The sequence below is a fragment of the Pongo abelii genome, chromosome X (assembly GCF_028885655.2).
Source record: "Pongo abelii isolate AG06213 chromosome X, NHGRI_mPonAbe1-v2.0_pri, whole genome shotgun sequence".
NCBI lineage: Eukaryota > Metazoa > Chordata > Mammalia > Primates > Hominidae > Pongo > Pongo abelii.
In genome coordinates, this window is record NC_072008.2 from 143,450,396 (window position 1) to 143,472,427 (window position 22,032).

Genomic DNA, 22,032 nt, shown 5'->3' on the forward strand with positions numbered 1-22,032 from the left:
AGAATAGAGAGCCCAGTAATAAATCTACATACTTATAGTCACTTGATTTTTGACAAAGACGTGAAGAACACACAGTGAATGAAACAAGAACACAGAGTGTGGACTCTTCAATAAGTCGTGCTGGGAAACTGGATATACACATTTAGAAGAATCATATCACATCATATATAAAATCAAATCAAAATGGATTAAAGACTTAGCATAAGACTTGAAACTGTAAAACGACTAGAAGAAAACATAAGGGAAAATCTTGATGATGGCCTGGGTAATTGATAAGCAATGGAATACTATTCAGCCTTAAAAAAAGAAACAAGTACTGTCATTTGCAACAACATGGAGGAAACTGGAGGACATTATGTTAGGTTGAATAAGCCAGACACAGAAATACAAATGCCATGTGATCTCCCTTATATATGGAATGTAAAAATGTTGAACTCATAGAAACAGAGAGCAAAATGGTGGCTGCCAGATGCTGGGATGGGGGTGGTGGAGAGTGGAGAGATGCTGGTCAAAGGACATAAAATTTCAGTTAGGAGGAATAAGTTCAGAAAACCTATTGTATATCATGGTGACTACATTTGATGACAATATATTGTATAGTTAAAAACTGCTAAAAGAGTACTTTTTAAGTGTTCTCACCATAAAATAAAAATAAGTATGTGAGGTAATGCATATGTTAAGTAGTTTAATGTGGTCATTCTGCAACATATACACATATCGAAAACATCATGTTGTACACTGTAAATATATACAATTTTTACCTGTCAATAAAAAATATATATATGAGTGACTGTGAACACAGCCTCCTTTTCTGGTTTTCCACTTGAGCGGGGTTGGCTGTGTCTGTACTCTTCTATCACTACTGAAACCCCCATCTTGGTGCCCCTGCTGATTCTTTGTTTGTGGATTGAGTAGCTAAATAATATAGTGTCTTTAAAATACCTGGGAAATTTTCCTGGCACATAGTAGTTCTTTTTGATAATTGAGGCATTCATCTACACTGCTCCCTTTGCACACCTGCTTTGAGACAATCAAATAATATAGAGCTGAGAAGTGGCCATGAATATAAGAGAAAAAATGAGAGGAAAAAGGGAGAAAATATGTAGGAATAAGTAAAAGCCTGAGAGTCACCCCATTACGCCTCACCAAAACACACACACACACCCCCACACAAACAAGAGATGAAATGATAGATTTTGTTATGCAAACAAAACGGGTCTTATTATTTTACCTTACTTTAAAGAAGATAAACTCATGACTAAGGAATAAAACAAGGTTTTTAACATGAAAATTGTCTGACAGAAGCAATGAATGTATATCTCATACAGGCCTTCAAAGGGATGGTGTCTTATTTTTATATTTACCATTTTGCATATTTTTTTCTAAAGAATTTTGGATCATTTCTTACTATCTACTCCCAAACAACCCCTGAAGTCAACATAACAAACTTTGATTGAGTTTCCAGGTCAAAGAATGCAGTGAGTGGAGGCCTGCCAGATGGGTCTTCCCAGAGGGCTGTGAGGTCCCCAGTAGCAGGATGGGTCCCTCCACTCTTCCTTACCCTGGCCACTATTCAAAAGCAGAGCTATTGTTTTTAAGCAGTTGTTCAAAACAATAATTGAAATTATGGCTCCAGAGGTATTAAATAATTTGGGTGCCTCTGATAGAAACATGGAAAACTTCAATTGGAAAAGTAGATTAAACTTTATAATAGGCAAAATTCTAAGATGACCTCTGTAATTCTTACACTGTGGTAGAAACACCCTTATATAAACCCTTCTCCTTTCATGTAGGTGGAACTCGTTACTTGCATCTAAACAATAGAGCATGGCAAAGGTTGTCGTATTTTATAGAAGTAAGATTCCCTAATCAGTTAACTTTGGATCAATCAAAAGGAAGATTATCTTGAGTAGGCTTGACCTAAGCACGTGAGCCCTCCAGTCCTGCCCCAAAAGAAGAAACTGGAAGAAGTCACTCTGTCTCCTGCTAGCCTTGAAGAAGAAGCTTCCATGATTTCTACTGCTGCAAGAAAATGAATTCTGCCAACAACCACGTGAGCTTGGAAGAAGACTTCTAGCCTTGGAGCCCACCCTGGCCAATATTTTGATTGTGGTCTTGTGAAACCTGAGCAGAGGACTCAGCCATAACTGTTTTCAGATTTCTCACCCATAAAAACTGTGAGATAATTAATTAATGGTGTGCGTGTGTGTGTGTGTGTGTGTGTGTGTTTGAGATGGAGTCATGCTCTGTCGCCCAGGCTGGAGCACAGTTGTGCAATCTCAGCACACTGCAACCTCTGCCTCCCGGGCTCAAGGGATTTTCCCACCTCAGCCTCCCCAGTAACTGGGACTACAGGTGCCCACCACCACACCCAGCTAATTTTTCTATTGTTAGTAGAGACAGGATTTTGCCATGTTGGCCAGGCACATCAAGTGATGTGCCTGCCTCAGCCTCCCAAAATGCTGATATTACAGGCATGAGCCACTGTGCCCAGGCAATTAATGTTGTTTTAAGCTACTAAGTTTCTGGTAACTTGTTACACAGTAGTAGAAAACTGATATAAAGTTCATGAGCCTTACTCACGTTCTGTAAAAAAAAGGAAATGCTAACTAGTGACACCTCAATAAGAAGTCAAAAAGATTCAGTAATAAGTGCTTTAGCTACTTCAATATTATTGGGGTGGTGGCTAACAACCTGGACTTCAGAGTGAGATAGTCTTGGGTTCTGGGACCAGCCCTGACACTTAATAGCTGTTTGAGTTTAGGTAAGTCACAGTATTTCTCTGAACCTCTGTTTTCCCACCTTTGATGCCATTTTCCATGGCTGTGTTTCTGTTGCCATTTAACAACTGAAGACATGACGTTAAGGAGAATTTGACTTTCTTACACAGACAAACAGGATCTAATAGGGATTAATCCACATACTGAATTCTCCAGGCCAGGCTTTCAATGGGAAAAAGTTTTCATAAAATGAATTTCTGGGCCACTTTTGTTTTAGAGAAAGTAGGAATGGTGAGGATTAGAATCGGCGTATACACATTTCTCAGTTTTTAGACTTCTAGAATCTAGCCTGGTGTTTGCTGGCTGCACTTGCTCTGTATTCTGTTGTCCAAAGGCAAATAAATAAATAAATCATCAAATGTTAGCAATGAGAAGTGGCTTGTCAAAGTCACAGACCCTACTAGTGTCAGAGTCAAGAACAGAATTCAAGTTCTCTGACCCTCTATGCTCTGCAACTATATCATCTTGCTTTTCCTGGAATTTCTCCTGATTTTCTGTGAGGCCCCTAGAAAATAATTTCCACACATAGTTTCTTTCTTTGTTTTGCCCAAAGCCTGCATCCTTTAACTTGATTACATCTTGTCTTGCTGATAGAAAGTAATTTCAGCAAATGCTTAGCTGTAATAGTTACCTCCCCAGTGTGAAGAGGTCTCTGTTCTCTGAGAGAGCAGAGACCAATTTCCAGCACCCACTCACAAATTCCACAATGCAATTCATCTCCATGATTTTTTTGCTCCCTGCTTGCCCTGAGACGTGGAAGTGGCTCACATGCACTTTTTGTTGAAAAGTAAAAGAAGGGTAAAAAAAGATGTAGTGAAAAATATACTCCTATGGATTTTTTTAAAAAATGAAAATTGAACTTAGCGGATTTCTTGGGAAGCCAGTGTTGCTCCTCCTGACAAAATCTCCCTCATCTTTCAAGACCCAGCTTAGCTGACACTTCATCTACGACTCATTCTCTGTTCCACCCCAGGCAGAGTTTCTCTTTCTTCTTCCTCTGTGTTCCCATTGCATTTTGACTAGAAGTCTTCTTTGCTATTTATCACAAGTTGCCTTGTATTAAAGTTATTCTCCCCAGCACAGAGGCAGTACACTCTCAGAGAACAGAGACCAATTTTTACTTATCTTTGCATCGTCCACCCCTACTGCCATGCCTGGCAAAGAAGAGGCACTCAATCACTGTTTGCTGAGTTGAATCTAAAATCAACTTTTTAAAATTTACTTTGAAATTTGTTGTAGCGTACTTTAAAGTTGCTTTGACAATGAATAAAACTGTTTACATTTATGGAGTTAAATCAGGGGTGGGTTGAGGGTGGGAGTGGGAATGATGAGTTTTCCTATTACAGATTTTAACCAGAATCTCACATGGAAAAACCGGGTTTGTGAATGGACTTTTGGGTTTTAGTCTCCTCTACTTTGCAGTCCCTATCAAGGGAGTACATATGTTGGTATATCAGTCAAGGTTCAGGGCAACATACTGAAACAACTCAAGGTATACTAATCAGAAATTATTTAATACAGAGAATCCATACTGATAACTTATTTGAAGGGAAGAAGGTGTGGGCTCTATGCTGAACATCAAAAAATGACTCCTAGAACATAACAGGAATGACCCTCTTGAAGAACTACTATCTTTAAGGCCACTGGTGGAACCACTAATTTTTTTTTTTTTTTTTTTTTTTTTTTAGACAGTGTCTCACTCTGTTGCCCAGGCTGGAGTACAGTGATGTGATCATGGTTCGCTGCAGCCTTGATATCCCAGGCTCAAGCATTTCTCCCACCTCAGCCTCCTGAGTAGCTAGGACTACAAGCACATGCGACCATGCCTAGCTATTTTTTTTATTTTTGCATTTTTGTAGAGATGGAGTCTCCCTGTGTTGCCCCGGATGGTCTGTAATTCCTGGGCTCAAGAGATCTTCTTGCCTCTGCCTCACAAAGTACTGGGATTACAGACGTAAGCCACAGCGTTTGGCTGAACCACTACATTTAAGAATGCATTGCAATTGTTGTTATCCAGGAATCAGGAAGACAGAATTAAGAAGCTGCCACTGCCACTATTCCTACCCCAGCTACCTCTTGGCCCCTACAAAGATGATGACTGGGTAATGAGACACAGACTCTGTCCAGTGTCTCTGCTACAACTTGCTTGTCAACATCCAGGAAGCCAGAGAATTGACATGGGGCACTAGTGCAAAAAAAGATCTCATGTCTCTAAGACCTAGATTGCCAGCAGAAAACAGCTAAAAGAAGAGAGATGGCCTACACTTTCCATCTGACTTCAAAACTCCAAGCAAGTGCATCTAGTTTGCTTCCAGATCTTCAGCTACAAGAGAGACTGGGAAATATATTTTCTAGCTTTCCAATCTCAGTAGTATAGGAAGGTACGTCAAAAGGAAGATGAACTAGAGACTGAATGAGATAATACACGATATTTCCACAGGCTAATTCTGGGACAGTCTGCTGGCCTTGCATGGCTGTGGCACTGAGGAGCTTTCTACCCTGCAGTCAGATAGACCCATTGTCCCAAAGACATCATTATACTAAAAATACCAATCATTATTTGCCATAACACAGCAGGAGAAGCTTCCAGAGAAACTACCTGTCTCATAGCCTTGTTGAACGGTCAGTAGACTATGTGCCCCAGCCTCCTGGCTGTACCTTATGTGATCATGGGTGGGTCCTTGGCCCAGTGGTGGCTCATATGTAGTCTAGCCAGGAACCTAAGTGGCTTTGATGACCTGGTCTGAAAAAAAGAGCTAAGCCGATAGACTTATGCCCTTATAAATTTAGTATGATAGGCTGTGTACAAGGTGGAGCTATCACGAAATCAGATTTGTAGACAGGTGAATGAAGCAAATATGCAGGATGAAGCAGACATACCCAGGAGAAGAGAGAGCATCCCCTGAGTAAGCCCCAGAGAAGGTAGCTGTCTCCATTCTTAGGGTCTTTTGAGGCTAGTTCCAGTCCAAGCATGCCCTTGCAACACTCTTTCCACTTGTCTTGGGGATAACTTAAGTGGGTCTACCATGTAGCAAAAGGGCTTTGACTAAAACCAGCCCATAAAGGAAAGTGGATGGAAGACTCACTTTCTTTCACTGGTCATGTGGCCAAGACAATGCTATGTTCACCACCATATTTCCCCCTCCTGAGCACCCACACCAGGAAGAGTCCATTTCCCAGTCTCTCTTGGAGGGCTACTCTAAGTTCCTACCAGTGGGAATGTGAGCTGAAGTGATGTGTCATTTGCAGTCTAAGGCAATTTAAAATGGTGGAATCCCCCCTCTTGCCCTCTTCGTCTATGTTGCTGGAAGCTAAAATCTCTGAAATGGAGGCCTGGAACTAGAGAAGTAGCCAGGATCTCTGAGCCTCTTGGAGGACAGTTGCCAAGGAGATTTGCTCAGCTCTCATCAGATTGTAATGTACCTTTCAGCAGATGGAAACTACTTCTACTTATGGGAATCAAGGAGGAAAGAGTATGGGCTTTTTAATTGGAGTCAATGGCAGTATTTCTATGTAACTCAGTGAATGACTGGGCCATATAAACTTCGTAAGGAAGGGACCATGACTACCTAGTTTGCCACTCTACCTCTAGAACCAAGAACAGTGGCCATTGTAGATGTTCAGTAAATATTTTTTCAATGAATGAATGAGCTCAGATGAAGTCAAGTTTTCACATCTTTGATTAGGATGTTATTTGAGTTTAAAATCATTTTAATGGGCTTTCAGTTAGCCAAAAACTAACTATAAGTTGGTCCCAGGAGCATTTCTGGGTGTACATCAAAAGCTCATCAGAAGTATTCCTAAGTGGCCAGGCATGGTGGCTCATACCTGTAATCTCAGCACTTCGGGATGCCAAGGCGGGTGGATCATTTGTGGTCAGGATTTCGAGACCAGCCTGGCCAACATGGTGAAACCCCATCTCTGCTAAAAATACAAAAACTAGCCGGGCAGTAGTGGCACACAACTATAATCCCAGCTACTCAGGAGGCTGAGGCAGGGGATTGCTTGAGCCTGGGAGGCAGAGGTTGTGGTGAGCTGAGATTGCACCACTGCATTCCAGTCTGGGCAACAGAGTGAGACCCTGTGTCAAAAAAACAAAACAAAACAAAACAAAAAGCAAACAAAAAACAACTTCTAAGTAATTACTACAGGCAACCCAGTAAGTAGACATGGGGGATCTAGCCCTCTCAACAATTCTCCTGATTTTCTGTGTGAACTTATGCAAATAATTTCACTCAGCCTCAGTTTCCTCATTTACAAATGGAGATATGAATCTTTGCCCTGTCTGCCTCAGAAGAGTTCTGAGGCTCAAATGACCCAATAGACGTGGAAGAGCTTTGTAAACTATAAGGTGTGTGCACGAGCATGCACACACACACACACACACACATATGTACAGCTAGGTGTGTATGTATGTATATAGAAAATAAATAGTTAGGAATCACATATGTTCCCTGCAGAACATAAAGCCCTATTTGTCCCACAGCATTTATACATTTATATTTCCCACTTTCTATGAATATCCTTAAATTTTATTTTAGTGCAAGTGAAATTGGCTGGCACCTCTGTGTAACTGTTGACAGATGAGGAAGATAAAGAGATACAGGTAATCTGCATGCCTCAGGATAATCAATGAAGAAATGGAATGACTGAATCTATTATAGAAAAGCTTGTCTGGATTATGCAAATATTCCACCACCCAAGGTAAACCAAGGGGTCTAAGTGGCAGAGAACGTGGAGCTGCCATTGCAGATTTGGGTACTGTTTGGACTCTGCAATGCCAGCATATTTACAGATTGCCTCACTCTGCATAACAGTTGAATTATTATGACTACATGACTACCTGTGTAGACATTCACTCACTTTAAGTGCAAGAGGTACTCTTAAATTCATTCACTCAATCATTCATTCCTGGGAAGCACTTTTCCCGTCATTTGATACAGCAATAATTACTTTTTAAAGTGAATGTTTACTCTCTGATTTTGCTAGCAGTCAACTTTCATCTATTGAGGGTTTTTCATTGTGTCAAGCCCTGCACCAAAGCACGGTGAGGGACATGGTGATGTATAAGGCATGGTCCCTGCTCTTAGAGGACCATAGCTATGCAAGTTAGTTAGGGAAAGCTTCTCAGAAAAGGTGGTATATTAGTTTTCTGTTACTGCATAACAAATTACTACAAACGTGGAGGCTTAAATTCTCACCTATTTATTAGCTCACAATTCTGTTGGATATGGCTCAAATGGCTTCTCTGCTTAGGGTATCACAAAGTTGAAATCAAGGTATTGGTCAGGCTGATGTCTCATCTGGAAGGTCCAGGAAAACTTGTTTACAAGCTCACTCAGGATGTTGGTGGAATTCAGTTCATTGAGATTGTAGGACTAAAGTCCTTGTTTCCTTGCTGGCTGTAAACCAGAGGTTATCTTTGGCTCTGAGGGCAGCCACATTGCTTGCCATGTGGTCCCCTCCATCTTCAAAGCAGTAATGGTGTGCCAAACCCTTTCCAAGCTTTGAATTTCTGACTCCCTTCTTTGCAACCAACTGGAGAAAACTCTGCTTTTAAAAGGCTCACTTGATTAGGTCAGTCTATTTAGGGTAATCACCCTATGCCATATAATGAAACATAATCATAGGAGTGATATCTCATTACATACACAGGTTCCACTCACACTTAAGGGGCTTATGCAGGGCGTGTGTCCCAGGGGGCAGAAATCTTGGAAGCCATCTTAGGATCTTGCCTACCACAGGTAAATGTCAGGATAGTCCTTGAGAATGGTAAGCTGTAAATGCTACATAACCATGTTGGAGAGATTTGGAAGGCACAGTTTTCCAGTTTCCAGTCTCCCATATCTGTTCCCTTCATTATTTTCTGATGATGGCTCTTCCTTCTTTGGATTACTGAATACCAAAGAAGATCATTTGGACCAATTAACGTCCACAGGTGGCCTTTCGGCTCCAAATGACATCTGGCGTAGGAGTGATTTTCTGTATGGAAAATTTGAGGCGTGTTTCTTTCTGTAAATTCCTAGAGGGTAGGCATTGCGTTTTCCTTCAATACTCTCACCTCCAAACAAAACAAACCAAAACAACAAACTTCTCCTGATCCTTATATTTTCTGAGACATTTCTCTCGAAAACTTTACAGCCAGGTTTGGGAAAGAATCACCTATGTTCTCTTTCTCTGTATCCTTGCTTACAAATCACTCCTCCACCCGCTGCAATCTAGCTGTCATTCCCACCGTTCCATTTGGTTTGACCCAAAATAATAGACTCACTTGGATTCAAATACTGGCTTGATTACTATGGTGGTTGATTTTATGTATTAGCTTGGCTGAGCTAAGAGATGCCCAGATAGCCTATAAAACATTATTTCTGGGTGTGTCTGTGAGGGTGTTTCCAGAAGAGATTAGCATTTCAATCAGTAGACTGAATAAAGAAGATCTGCTGTCACCAATGTGGGTGGGCATCATCCAATCTTTCCGGGGCCCAGATAGAACAAAAAGGCAGAGGAAAGGGGACTTCACTCTCTCTTCTTGAGCTGGGTCATCTATCTTCTTTTGCCCTTAGGCACAGGAGCTCCTGATTCTCAGGCCTTTGGGCTCCAGGACTTATAACAGCAGCAGCATATTATGGGACTTCTCTGCCTCCATAATCATATGAGCCAAATCCCATAATAAATCCTCTCATATAACAGGATTTATTATGAGATTTGGCACACACGCACACGCGCATGCACACACACACACAGATAAACACACCCCTCCTTGATTCCATTTATTTGGAGAACCCTGACAAACACAATCACTCACCTGATGTGTGACTGTCTCAGCCTTAATTTCCTTTTCTATAAAAAGCAAATGACATTCATGCTGAAGTGTTTTGGTGAAGATTAGTGATAATGCATGTAAAGCACCAACATACTGGCACTCTTACTCTTCTGTGACTCTAAGCACCTTGAACACAGAAACCGTATTTTAAAGGGTCGCAGGGCAGTCTGACGTCACCCTTTTGACAGTGGCATTTTGACAAAACAGCACCAAAATGTCCCCATGTTCAAATGGGCCTATGAAAGCATCCTTATTGAGAATTGTGCTTCCTTGTCTCCCACATTTCCTAGCACAGTGCTTGACACACAATAGAAACTCCATCAATGTTTGTTACTGGTAGAAATGATGAATTGGTTTATCTCTTTTCTTCATCTAAATTGTATGCTCATTGAGGGGAGATAATTTTTTTCTTATTACGAAGATTCCACATGGTTTGTTCTTCCAATACTTGGCTATGGATAATTCTTTCACTCATCCAAATTCTCAGACTTAGATGAAACCCAAGGGAAGATTGAACTCATGCATCCCAGTAAGATTAGCTCTTTAATGTTTAATAATCATTAGGGTTTTTTGTTCTTGTGATAGTTTACTGAGAATGATGATTTCCAATTTCATCCATGTCCCTACAAAGGACATGAACTCATCATTTTTTATGGCTGCATAGTATTCCATGGTGTATATGTGCCACATTTTCTTAATCCAGTCTATCATTGTTGGATATTTGGGTTGCAAGAACAAAAAACCAAACACTGCATATTCTCACTCATAGGTGGGAATTGAACAATGAGAACACATGGACACAGGAAGGGGAACACCACACTTCGGGGACTGTTGTGGGGTGGGGGGAGGGGGGAGGGATAGCATTGGGAGATATACCTAATGCTAGATGACGAGTTAGTGGGTGCAGCGCACCAGCATGGCACATGTATACATATGTAACTAACCTGCACATTGCACACATGTACCCTAAAACCTAAAGTATAATAAAAAAAAAAATCATTAGGGAAAAAGAGATTCCACAGCCTTCCCCAATAACTTGTCTCAGAGTTAGATTAAATAGAAGGAAGACAGTAAGGATTATTAGAATTCCTCATGCCCTATGCAAGTCTATTTGCAAATGCTAACGGGTTTCTCAGGAAGTCAAGCAACTTCCTTTCTTCCTTTCTCTCCCACCTTTGCTCGCTCTTTCTCTCTTGCTCTCTCTCTCTCTCTCTCTCTCTCTCTCGTGTGTGTATCGGACCTTTGCTCTCTCTCTCTTTCTCTCCCTCGTGTGTGTATAGGTTGTTTGCCCTGCCTGAATTAGGGAAGAAAAATGAGCTCCTCCACAGAATTTGAATCAGATTTCCTATAGTGGAGTGGTTAAGGAATAGAGCTTAGGCTTTCAGAAAGATAGATTCTGTTACATATTCAAGCTCCACTGTCTGATTTTGGGGTAGCATAGCAAGTTCTTTAGCCCCTCTGAGCCTCAGTTTCTTCAGCAAGAAAATAGAGATGAAAATGGCAGTACCTCCCTCAAGGATGATCATTGAGACTTAAAGAGAGAATTCACATAAAGCCCTTAACACATGTTTAGCAGGTAATAATAAATGCTAGCTGTTTATATCACAAGTAGAATTCTCTTTTAGCAAGAGTATTTTAATGCCTAACTTGGCATAATGATCATCATGAAACTATTCCCCATGTCTTTGTGAATAATCTATATAGTACTGCTTTGCTGATGAGAATGAGTACTCCTGTAAAAACCACACTTCAAAGACCCTCTTTACTTGACAGTTATTGGGATATAATTATCATTCTGTGAAATCAAAGGTAGGTCTGTGTAAGGGCTGCATTTAGACACAGACTCCATATTAAATATCATGTTAGCCATAATAAAATATGGTGCTTTTTCCTGTGGATTAGTGATATTTTGGTTGGGTAGATTGGGAAAATAATTGTAGAAATTGTTTGTGGTTTTGTTTTAGGAATGAGCTCTTCTTAAAAGACTGAAAGACTCTTGGTCCTGGTGGATATTTTGGGGCCTGATCCTAGCAATAATGAACCTCCTTCCTTTAGGGAAAAAGCAAAATCCAGGGCTGAGCAGGTGTTTAGCTCTGGATTATTCTGGGTTATTCAAAAGGTTTAGAACAGTGGTTTCTGATTCTGTGGATCTGGGATTCAGCCTGATAATTTGCATTTCTAACAAGTTTCCAGTTTATGCTAATACTTCTGGTCCAGGGACTGCACTTGGACAACCACTGCACTGGAAAGAAGTGAGGGAATAATAGTCCCTTCTGCCTATGTAGTATTTTTTACCATTGCTAATCCTATTCACATCCATTATCACATTGGAGCCTCATTGATGTCAGGTTAAGACAAGGAAAGTATTGTGAACATCAGTTGTCCATGAGAAATAAGTTAAATAGAGACTTACAAACTTTGGATTCTGCAGTGTACTATGACTCATATCTTGTAAGTGGTTTCCTATCTGGAGGAAAATAACAGGCTCTGAGGGCAAACTCTATAAAGGAGATGGCAAATGTCAGTCACCTACACTCTCCCTACTGCATTCTTAAATGCATTACCAATCTGTCATAGCAGTCTTTCACCCAGATTTGCCCTCAGAACCCTCCTGGCCATATGCTCAAGGCAACCACTACTAGTTAATCAGGATTAGCACATACTGCTATTTTCCATTCATTCTCCAAAGGGAAATGAAGATGAACTAAGTAGGATGGAACTGGCTTTGTGAATTACCAACTGTAATTTAAACTAAAGATGTAGCCATAAAATATCATGATCCTAGTGACCTTCCAGGTGCTTCAGCAGCCTATAAAATCCCTTATAGGAAAATAAAGCTATTCTGGCAAGGCCTCCCATCCAGCAGGTTCTAAGAACTGGTTAATGTCAAGATGTCATTTGTTTATTTATTCAACTATTATTTGTTGGAGCCCATTCTAGTGCCAAGCACTGTGCTAGACATTTTTGGCTACAGAGATGGATCAGATACAGTTCTTGCATGGTCTAGGAGAGAAGACAAAACATGTGTAAAACTAGCTACATCTTAGGGATAAGTGAGGTTAAAGGCTGCAAGAGGAACAAGTAAAGTGTAGAGAATGGAGATGTCACTCTCAGTTGTAACATTAGATCTTCCTCTGTTGGACCCTCTTCTACCTCTACATCACAAAGTGACAGAGAACATTAGAAGTTCACTCGCTACAACTTCTGCCCATCAATTCTTGACCTCGGTCTGTTTCTTGCTAGGTAAAACACATCCCATACAGTGGTTAGAAGGATTAATTGTCTCATACATGGTGTGCCCTTGCTCTTTGAAAGGTATTGTAATGCTCTCCACTGAAACTTCTCAGGCCCAACTTACTGTGAAGTCAATTCAGAGGATAGGTACACCCAGGTAGTTTGTGGAGATTTCAGACCTTGTCCATTTAAATAGAATGAATCACTGTACTGGCAAAACTACCATCTTCTCCTCTTAGTTTGGCTTAGTTTGGGAAATTCACAAAGATAACAACACTCTACTTCACTCCTATCTTTTGGCCGCACAACAGCCCTTAAACTTCAGAGGAAGGCCTTATATGCACAGATAAAACTATAAAAGATACATGTATTTGTATTAAGAATGTCATATTATGCTTTCAACAGTACCTATGGAAGAAAGACAACATAGTCATCACATATATCTCCCCACAAGTTTCTACTTTGGGGTTAGCAAGGCAATTCCTTTTTGAATAATACACCTGTTATTCCCCCACTTCTCTGAAAATAGACAGTACATTTAATATGTGTTCATGTTTCATCTGGGTTGGAAAAAACATCATAATTTGGATGTTCTGATATCTCTTCAGACTTCTTAAAATAAGATTCTACTGCTGTGTATATGGATAATTGTTTTTGAAGCAGATATATAGTAATTGGCAGGTGAATATTAGCTCAAATCTCCACTTAACATTTGCCATGAGTTTCATGATTTTGCTGCACCCATCTTTGTTTTTAGTAACGAGACCTTATAGTCTTAATATTGCCACAATTTAGGTCTGAAACAGAATTTGGGTGTGAGAGGGGATTTTCTGCAGTAATGGAGGAAAATGCCCCTCAAGAAAGAAAGAAGCTCTGGAAGAAATGGACCATTTGTTATTTCTGAAGGCCAAAGGTTAAAAAATTTCTTTTTGACAGCCTGGAAAATGGTTTTCTGAAGTAATACTGTAGCACCAGGCCACATAAAACAAATGGTAGAGGCTTCAGGAGTGTTGTCAAAAACTCAATTATTGATAAAGTCCAGCTCCAAACTCTCTCTCTCTCTCTCTCACACACACACACACACACACGCACACACGCACACACACACAAACACACACACCAACTCAATGTTCATATCTTTTTATGTTGTATAATGGGGCAAGAGATGCTAGCATTGCTTCTAGAATCATATCAAACAGCATGAGGAATCACGAAGCCATGGAAACAACTTGGCTGGTTATATGTAACCGTAAAAAGAAATTGGATTTTGAAAACTAACAACAAAAAACCAACTGGAGTTTTCCTATGAACTTTCTCAGAATTGTATTACTGATTTATTTGTACTTCATTCCTTAGTTATACATATATATAGAGAGAGAGCTTTATAGACAAATAGATCTATATATACATATATATAGAGAGAGAGAAGAGAAAGTTCTATTTCTCTCTCTATATATATATATGTTTAGTTATATATAGAAGTGTGTATATATATATGTGAATATATATACACACACACATATATATGGCCCCCCTAAAATAAGTTTTAATAGTTTTTCCCTCAATTTGAGATTTTATTCTTCTGCAAATTTTGTACATTTTTACATGTTAACAATCTCTTACACATGTACAGCAAAGCTCTTTCACATTTGTTATCTTACCATGTCCTAATACATTTGTGAGACAGGTAAAGGCTTCCAGATTCAGATAAGGAAATTGAAGCTCTGAAAGATTAAGTGGCCTATCCAAAGTCACACAGCTACCAGGTGTTGAAATCCGGACATTGATTCCCATTCTCTGCCTCTAGAGTTCTTCACACTCTACCACCCGGATGTGTGTGTCTGTCTCTGTACCATTGAGTAAGTGGGACTCCTCCACTGGCCATTCAAACCTATTTTGTGTCACCTATGCTTTATCCCTTCCCTGGATGCAAACCAGGGCTAGTACCTGTGGCTTTTCTGGTTATGCTCAGATAATATAACATTATCTTGTCACTTTGGGTCATTTTCAGTAAAGAGTCTAGTCCACTTATGAGTCAAAATTCCTATCTTCATTTGAAATGAAAGTTTCTCCATTTCCCTAACCAGGAACTGCAGTGGGAAAGGGGGGATGGTGGTCACCTTATTCTCAAGTTCCATACCTTGCACTTCTACTCCTCTTCCCTACCTGGCTAACTATGGTTTCTGACTTCCTCAGTGGCAAAGCAGGGATGAAGAAAATAGGTAAGGGGCAAGACCTTGCCTGACTAGTGTGGCTGTGGTAATTCAGCACCAGAACTCTGTGGATTAGGCCAGGTGTGGTGGCTCATGCCTGTAATCACCTGAGGACAGGAGTTTGAGACCAGCCTGTCCAACGTGGCAAAACCCTGTCTGTACTAAAAATAGAAAAAACAAAATTAGCCTGGAGTGGTGGCGTGCTCCTGTAGTTCCAGCTACTCAGGAGGCTGAGGCACAAGAATGGCTTGAATCCTGGAGGCAGAGGTTGCAGTTGCAGTTTCAGTGAGCCAAGATGGCACCACTGCACTCCAGCCTGGAGGGCAGAGTGAGACTTTGTCTCAAAAAAAGAAAAAAAAAAAAAGAAAAAGAATAAGAACTTTGTGGATTTAGCAGGTGTTTCAAGCTGGCTCTTTCCCTGTGGGCTGCTTCATGGATTCCTCTTTTACACCCTCAATGTTGGAGAGATTAATAATCAAAAGCCAATTTTTAAGAATCTCCTTAGTCTTGGGGTTTCAGCTGCAACTGAGATAAAACTAGTTTTGTTGTAACATCCTGTCACATGTAACTGATTTATTCATTCACAATGTGAATAAAGATCATGAGCTTTGGAGTCAAAGAGACCTAACTATAAATCAAGGTACTGCCACTCACTAGTTGTATGACCTTGGAAAAACTTTTCTACCATCTCTTAGTCTCAGTTTTTTAATCCAGGCATTACAATACTTATTTTACAGGCATTATAAGATTACTTGAGGTAATACATGTTAATTGCCTGGGATAAAATAGACACTCAATAATTGGTAATAGAAGTAGCTCTTTTTGTTATATAGGCAAGCTGACCCTAATGAGCATTTCCAGGTAGATAGTGTGTCCCTTTAGCATAGTACTACACCCTCTTTTGCCTCCCGATATCCTAAAGCTTACAGGACTCTTCTCACTTTCTCACTGTGCTTGAAATCCTTCTCTAGGATATTCTACCTAAGCCTGGCAGCCCTGCAAATGGACTTTTTTCCAGATTATAAGGATTAAGTGGGATCATGCATTTAAGATGATTACCCAGAATCGGGCACTGGTAAGTGTTCAAGAAATGGGAGTCACTACTATTATTGGTTGTGTTATTGTTATGATCTTACCACATCCCTGTTTTTTAAAAAATGTCCCTCTTATCCACAATCTCAACTTTCTCATTCTCAACAAATCAACCCTCTGAGAGTGACCAGATACAGATACTTTCTTTCTTTCTTTTCTTTTTTTTTTTTTTTTTTGAGACAGAGTCTTGCTCTGTCACCCAGGCTGGAGTGCAGTGGTACAATCTTGGCTCACTGCAAGCTCCGCCTCCTGGGCGTTCACACCATTCTCCTGCCTCAGCCTCCTGAGTAGCTGAGACTACAGGTGCCTGCCACCACGTCAAGGTAATTTTTTGTATTTTTAGTAGAGATGGGGTTTCACTGTGTTAGCCAGGATGGTATCGATCTCCTGACCTCGTGATCCACCCACCTTGGCCTCCCAAAGCGCTGGGATTACAGGCATGAGCCACCACTCCCTGCCAGATACTTTCTTCTCTAAAGAATCCCTTGAGACTCTTCCAAGTGACCAACTAGATTGATTTGATTAAGAATGCAGATTCTGCAAAAAAGAGCCTGCGTTGCCAAGTCAGTCCTAAGCCAAAAGAACAAAGCTGGAGGCATCACACTACCTGACTTCAAACTATACCACAAGGCTACAGTAACCAAAACAGCATGGTACTGGTACCAAAACAGAGATATAGAGCAATGGAACAGAACAGAGCCCTCAGAAATAACGCTGCATATCTACAACTATCTGATCTTTGACAAACCTGAGAAAAACAAGAAATGGGGAAAGGATTCCCTATTTAAGAAATGGTGCTGGGAAAACTGGCTAGCCATATGGAGAAAGCTGAAACTGGATCCCTTCCTTACACCTTATACAAAAATCAATTCAAGATGGATTAAAGTCTTAAATGTTAGACCTAAAACCATAAAAACCCTAGAAGAAAACCTAGGCATTACCATTCAGGACATAGGCATGGGCAAGGACTTCATGTCTAAAACACCAAAAGCAATGGCAACAAAAGCCAAAATTGACAAATGGGATCTCATTAAGCTCAAGAGCTTCTGCACAGCAAAAGAAACTACCATCAGAGTGAACAGGCAACCTACAAAATGGGAGAAAATTTTCACAACCTACTCATCTGACAAAGGGCTAATATCCAGAATCTACAATGAACACAAACAAATTTACAAGAAAAAAATAAACGACCCCATCAAAAAGTGGGCGAAGGACATGAACAGACACTTCTCAAAAGAAGACATTTATGCAGCCAGAAAACACATGAAAAAATGCTCACCATCACTGGCCATCAGAGAAATGCAAATCAAAACCACAATGAGATACCATCTCACACCAGTTAGAATGGCAATCATTAAAAAGTCAGGAAACAACAGGTGCTGGAGAGGATGTGGAGACATAGGAACACTTTTACACTGTTGGTGGGACTGTAAACTAGTTCAACCCTTGTGGAAGTCAGTGTGGCGATTCCTCAGGGATCTAGAACTAGAAATTCCATTTGACCCAGCCATCCCATTACTGGGTATATACTCAAAGGACTATAAATCATGCTGCTATAAGACACATGCACACATATGTTTATTGCGGCATTATTCACAATAGCAAAGACTTGGAACCAACCCAAATGTCCAACAATGATAGACTGGATTAAGAAAATGTGGCACATATACACCATGGAATACTATGCAGCCATAAAAAATGATGAATTCATGTCCTTTGTAGGGACATGGATGAAACTGGAAATCATCATTCTCAGTAAACTATCGCAAGGACAAAAAACCAAACACCGCATATTCTCACTCATAGGTGGGAATTGAACAATGAGAGCACATGGACACAGGAAGGGGAACAGCACACTCTGGGGACTGTTGTGGGGTGGGGGGAGTGGGGAGGGATAGCAGTGGGAGATATACCTAATGCTAGATGACGAGTTAGTGGGTGCAGCACACCAGCATGGCACATGTATACATATGTAACTAACCTGCACATTGCGCACATGTACCCTAAAACCTAAAGTATAATAATAATAAATAAATAAATAAATAAATAAATTTTTTAAAAAAAGAATGCAGGTTCTGTTGTTGAAAACTTGATAAATGGAAAAAAAAGAATGTAGGTTCTAAAATCAATAGAGTTTTACTTCAAGCCACGACTCTGTGCTTTCCTAGTTCTGTGTGACCTTAAATAAGTCACTCAACCTCCTTAAACCTCAATTTTCTCATCTGTAAAATGTGGGACAATAATAGCGTGTACCTTGCAGGATTATTGTGAGGATTAAGTGAGATAATATATGTAAAGCACTTGGCATGAATCCTGGAGCATAGTAAATACTCAGTAAATGTTGCCTATTATCACTTTTACTGTTATTCATGATTCATGCAACAATCCTTTGTCAACTACCTACTATGAGGTCCTTGTTATGCTAGAACTAGGGATAGAGAGATGAAAGGCAAAAACACAGTTCCAAAACTCACAAAATTTAGTCTAAAGCAGTGGTTCTCAAACTTGCACATTAGATTCACCTAATGGACTTTTAAAACTCTAAATGCTGCATTCATATGAATTAAGTCAGAATCTTGGTTGTCGTGGTGTGGTGCTGTAACCTAGCATCAAGATATTTTTGGGTGGTTTGACTATGTAACCAGAGTTGAGAACCTCTGATCTAGAGCAGAGATTGGCAAATGTTCTCTGCAAAGGGCCAGAGAGTAAATACTTTAGACTTTATGGGCCATATGCTCTCTATCGCAACTACTGAACTCTGTGGTTAAAATTCAAAAACAGCCATAGACAGTATATAAATGAATGGGCACGGTCGTATTCCAATACAACTTTATTTACAAAAACAGAAGGCGGGCCAGAGTTTCCTGACTCCTTATATACAGTATGGAAGCAAATCAAAGATTACAATACAGCATGGAAGGTGCTGTGATGGGTCAAGAAGAGCATTCAAGAAACGGTGAAGCTTAAGCTGAGCCTTGAAGAGCACATAAGAGTTAGTCAGGAAAAGCAAGACAAGGCAGTGGGGCAGGTGGAGAAAAGATCTTCCAAGGAGAAAGAAAGTGGCAGCAATACTGTTAAATGAGCATGGAGAGTTGGTGGACCTGAAAATAGTTGGTATGGCTTGAGTGTACACGAGATATTAAGGAAGAAGTGGTAGATTAACCTGGAGAGTTATGAGCAAATACACAAGAGCCAGATGATGACAAACTTTATAAGTTGGGCAAAGGATTTTCAACTTTACCTTGAAGACCATGGGGCATAGTGGCATTATCAGAGTCACATTTTCAAAAGAACACTCTGGCAGGTAAGCAGGAGGGGCACATTGGTGGTGCAGCAGACTAGTAACCATTAGGAAACAATTATAGTGATCATGTAAGGAGAAATGAGAGTATGAAGTAATGCAGTGATAAGAAGTGGGGGAATCCAAGTACAAGGAAGGAGAACAGACAGTAGGAGGTGGACTGATTGAATTGAGAGGGCGTAGTTAGGAAGAGGAGGCCATCAAGAAAGGAGCCCCATTTTCAGCCTTTTGCAACTGAGAACACTTGAGATAAGGAGCACTGGAAGAAAGGCACTGATGGAAAGATTAAAGGAAAACCATGAGTGTGGTTTCAGACGTGAAGTTTGCAATGCCAGTAAGACATCCATGTGGATACATCCAATAAACAGTCTTGAGCATAAGAGTGAAGTCAGGATAGGTGAGATGGGCAGTCAATGGCATATAAATTATAGTGAAAATAGTGAAAACAGTAGTTTTTTATGAGTTCACATGCAGTGTGGATTTTAAAAAGAAGGGATAAAAATTCATGATTCTAGGGACACACAGATGCGGCTCTCATTTATGGAATACTTGCAGTATGTCAGAAACTGTGCTAAATACTATATACAGATCACCTTATTTCCAAACATTCCCTTAGTTAGGTAATATTACTATCTCAGTTTCAAGCTTCAGGAAACAGATACCCAGAAGGTTTAAGTAATTTGCTCCAGGGCACAGAGTTGGGTTGACTCTATGTCTCTGAATCAGAAGGACATGCTATTAACTACGACGCTTTCCTGCCTTCCATAGGAAACCAAGGCTGAAGAGAGTTTCCAGAAGGAGGAATTCTCCAGTGTCAAATGCTTCAGAGACCAAGTAGAGTAAAGACAAAACTATGCATCCTTTAGATGTGTCAGGAGCCAGACTACAGTTGGTTAATGAGCAAATAGGAGGTAAGAAAGGAAAAAAAAAATGCTTTCAAGGGTAGATAACTCCATTGAGACCTTGTCTGTGAAGAGGGGAAGAGGGATAGTGAAGGAGGCCATGGAGTCAGGAGAGAAAGTATTTTATTTTGTTTTGTATGCTTGCTTTTAAGATGAGAGAAACCTAAGCATTTTTTAAAAAATTTATTTTTTATTTTTTTATTATACTTTAAGTTTTAGGGTACATGTGCACAATGTGCAGGTTAGTTACACACGTATACATGTGCCATGCTGGTGTGCTGCACCCATTAACTCGTCATTTAGCATTAGGTATATCTCCTAATGCCATCCCTCCCCCCTCCCCCCACCCCACAACAGTCCCCAGAGTGTGATGTTCCCCTTCCTGTGTCCATGTGTTCTCGCTGTTCAATTCCCATCTATGAGTGAGAACATGTGGTGTTTGGTTTTTTGTCCTTGCGATAGTTTACTGAGAATGATGATTTCCAATTTCATCCATGTCCCTACAAAGGACATGAACTCATCATTTTTTATGGCTGCATAGTATTCCATGGTGTATAGAAATACTAAATTCGAAGGAAAATGTGGAGAAAGAAAGCTTGAAGATAGAAGTAAGAAGTGAGATGAGTCTTTTTTCTAGCTTTCCTAAGACTCCAGGAGTCCTAGGAAGGTCAGGGAGAGAGATGGCCAGAGCATGGCACTGGCTCCATAGAGATCAAGGGTCACCGTTTACATTGAGATAGGAAAGAAAGAGGAAAGGCTGAAGAAATATTCAGGACAAAATTGTAGAAATGGAGGAAAATTCTACCAAATGGTCTCTGTTTTCTCTGCACTAAGATGTCTATGCCTGCTGATCTACACTCCACTCTTCCACATCCTGTGATGTAAGTGGGAGATTGACCTGTATGGACCTTCAGGTTGGATTTTGCAAGTGGGAGGTCCAGCAGGAGGTGGGAGAGGGTGAGGCAACTGAGGACTGGGCATTTATTCCCCTAGTTCCTTCCTTACCGGGCTGCTTCAGGTTGACTATTTCTCTCTACTAAAGACCACAGTGCCTGTCAGGTAGCCCTCTCTATACAGTTGCATTCTTCAAGTTCTGGTGACTGCTTGCTTTCAAGGCCCTGCAAGCCTAGAGATGTAACATTCTCCATTGTTGCTGGCCCCAGGGCCTGGGCTATGTCATGTTAGTTTCATAAAACTCTGGTCCTACCTTTGTTAACTGGTCCCTCCATTAAACTCATTTCAATTATCCAATTTGGAAATGGCATCTGATTCCTTCCAGGACCTGGGCTGACAGAGGAGGTAAAGTCACTTTCTGAGAATGAGGGAGGTGATGTGAAGAGGTAGGTTTTTTTGTTTGTTTGTGTGTGTGTGTGTGTTTTTTTTTTTTAAGGAGCACTGGAAGAGGGGCACTGATTGAAAGATTAAAGGAAAACCATGAATGTGGTTTCAGACATGTGAAGTTTGTAATGCCAGTAGGACATCCATGTGGATATATCCAATAAGCGGTCTTGAGCATAAGAGTGAAGTCGGGATAGGTGAGAGAGACAGGCAGTCAATGGCATATAAATTATAGTGAAAACAGTAGCTTTTTATGAGTTCACATGCAGTGAACATGGCCTCCTTCACTATCCCTCTTCCCCTCTTCACAGACAAGGTCTCTGTGGAGTTATCTACCCTTGAAAGCATT

The 22,032-nt window shown here is 40.5% G+C and overlaps 1 long non-coding RNA gene across 1 annotated transcript in view; it reads left to right on the forward strand.

The window, feature by feature from the left end:
• The window catches only part of LOC134760878 (uncharacterized), a 76,899-nt gene extending 55,284 nt beyond the window's left edge, over positions 1-21,615 (forward strand). The window contains exons 3-5 of the long non-coding RNA XR_010138932.1: positions 16,022-16,125; positions 20,212-20,354; positions 21,180-21,615. This is a non-coding gene — a long non-coding RNA (uncharacterized LOC134760878). The remainder of the gene's footprint in view (positions 1-16,021; positions 16,126-20,211; positions 20,355-21,179) is intronic.
• The last annotated feature ends 417 nt before the right edge of the window (positions 21,616-22,032 follow it).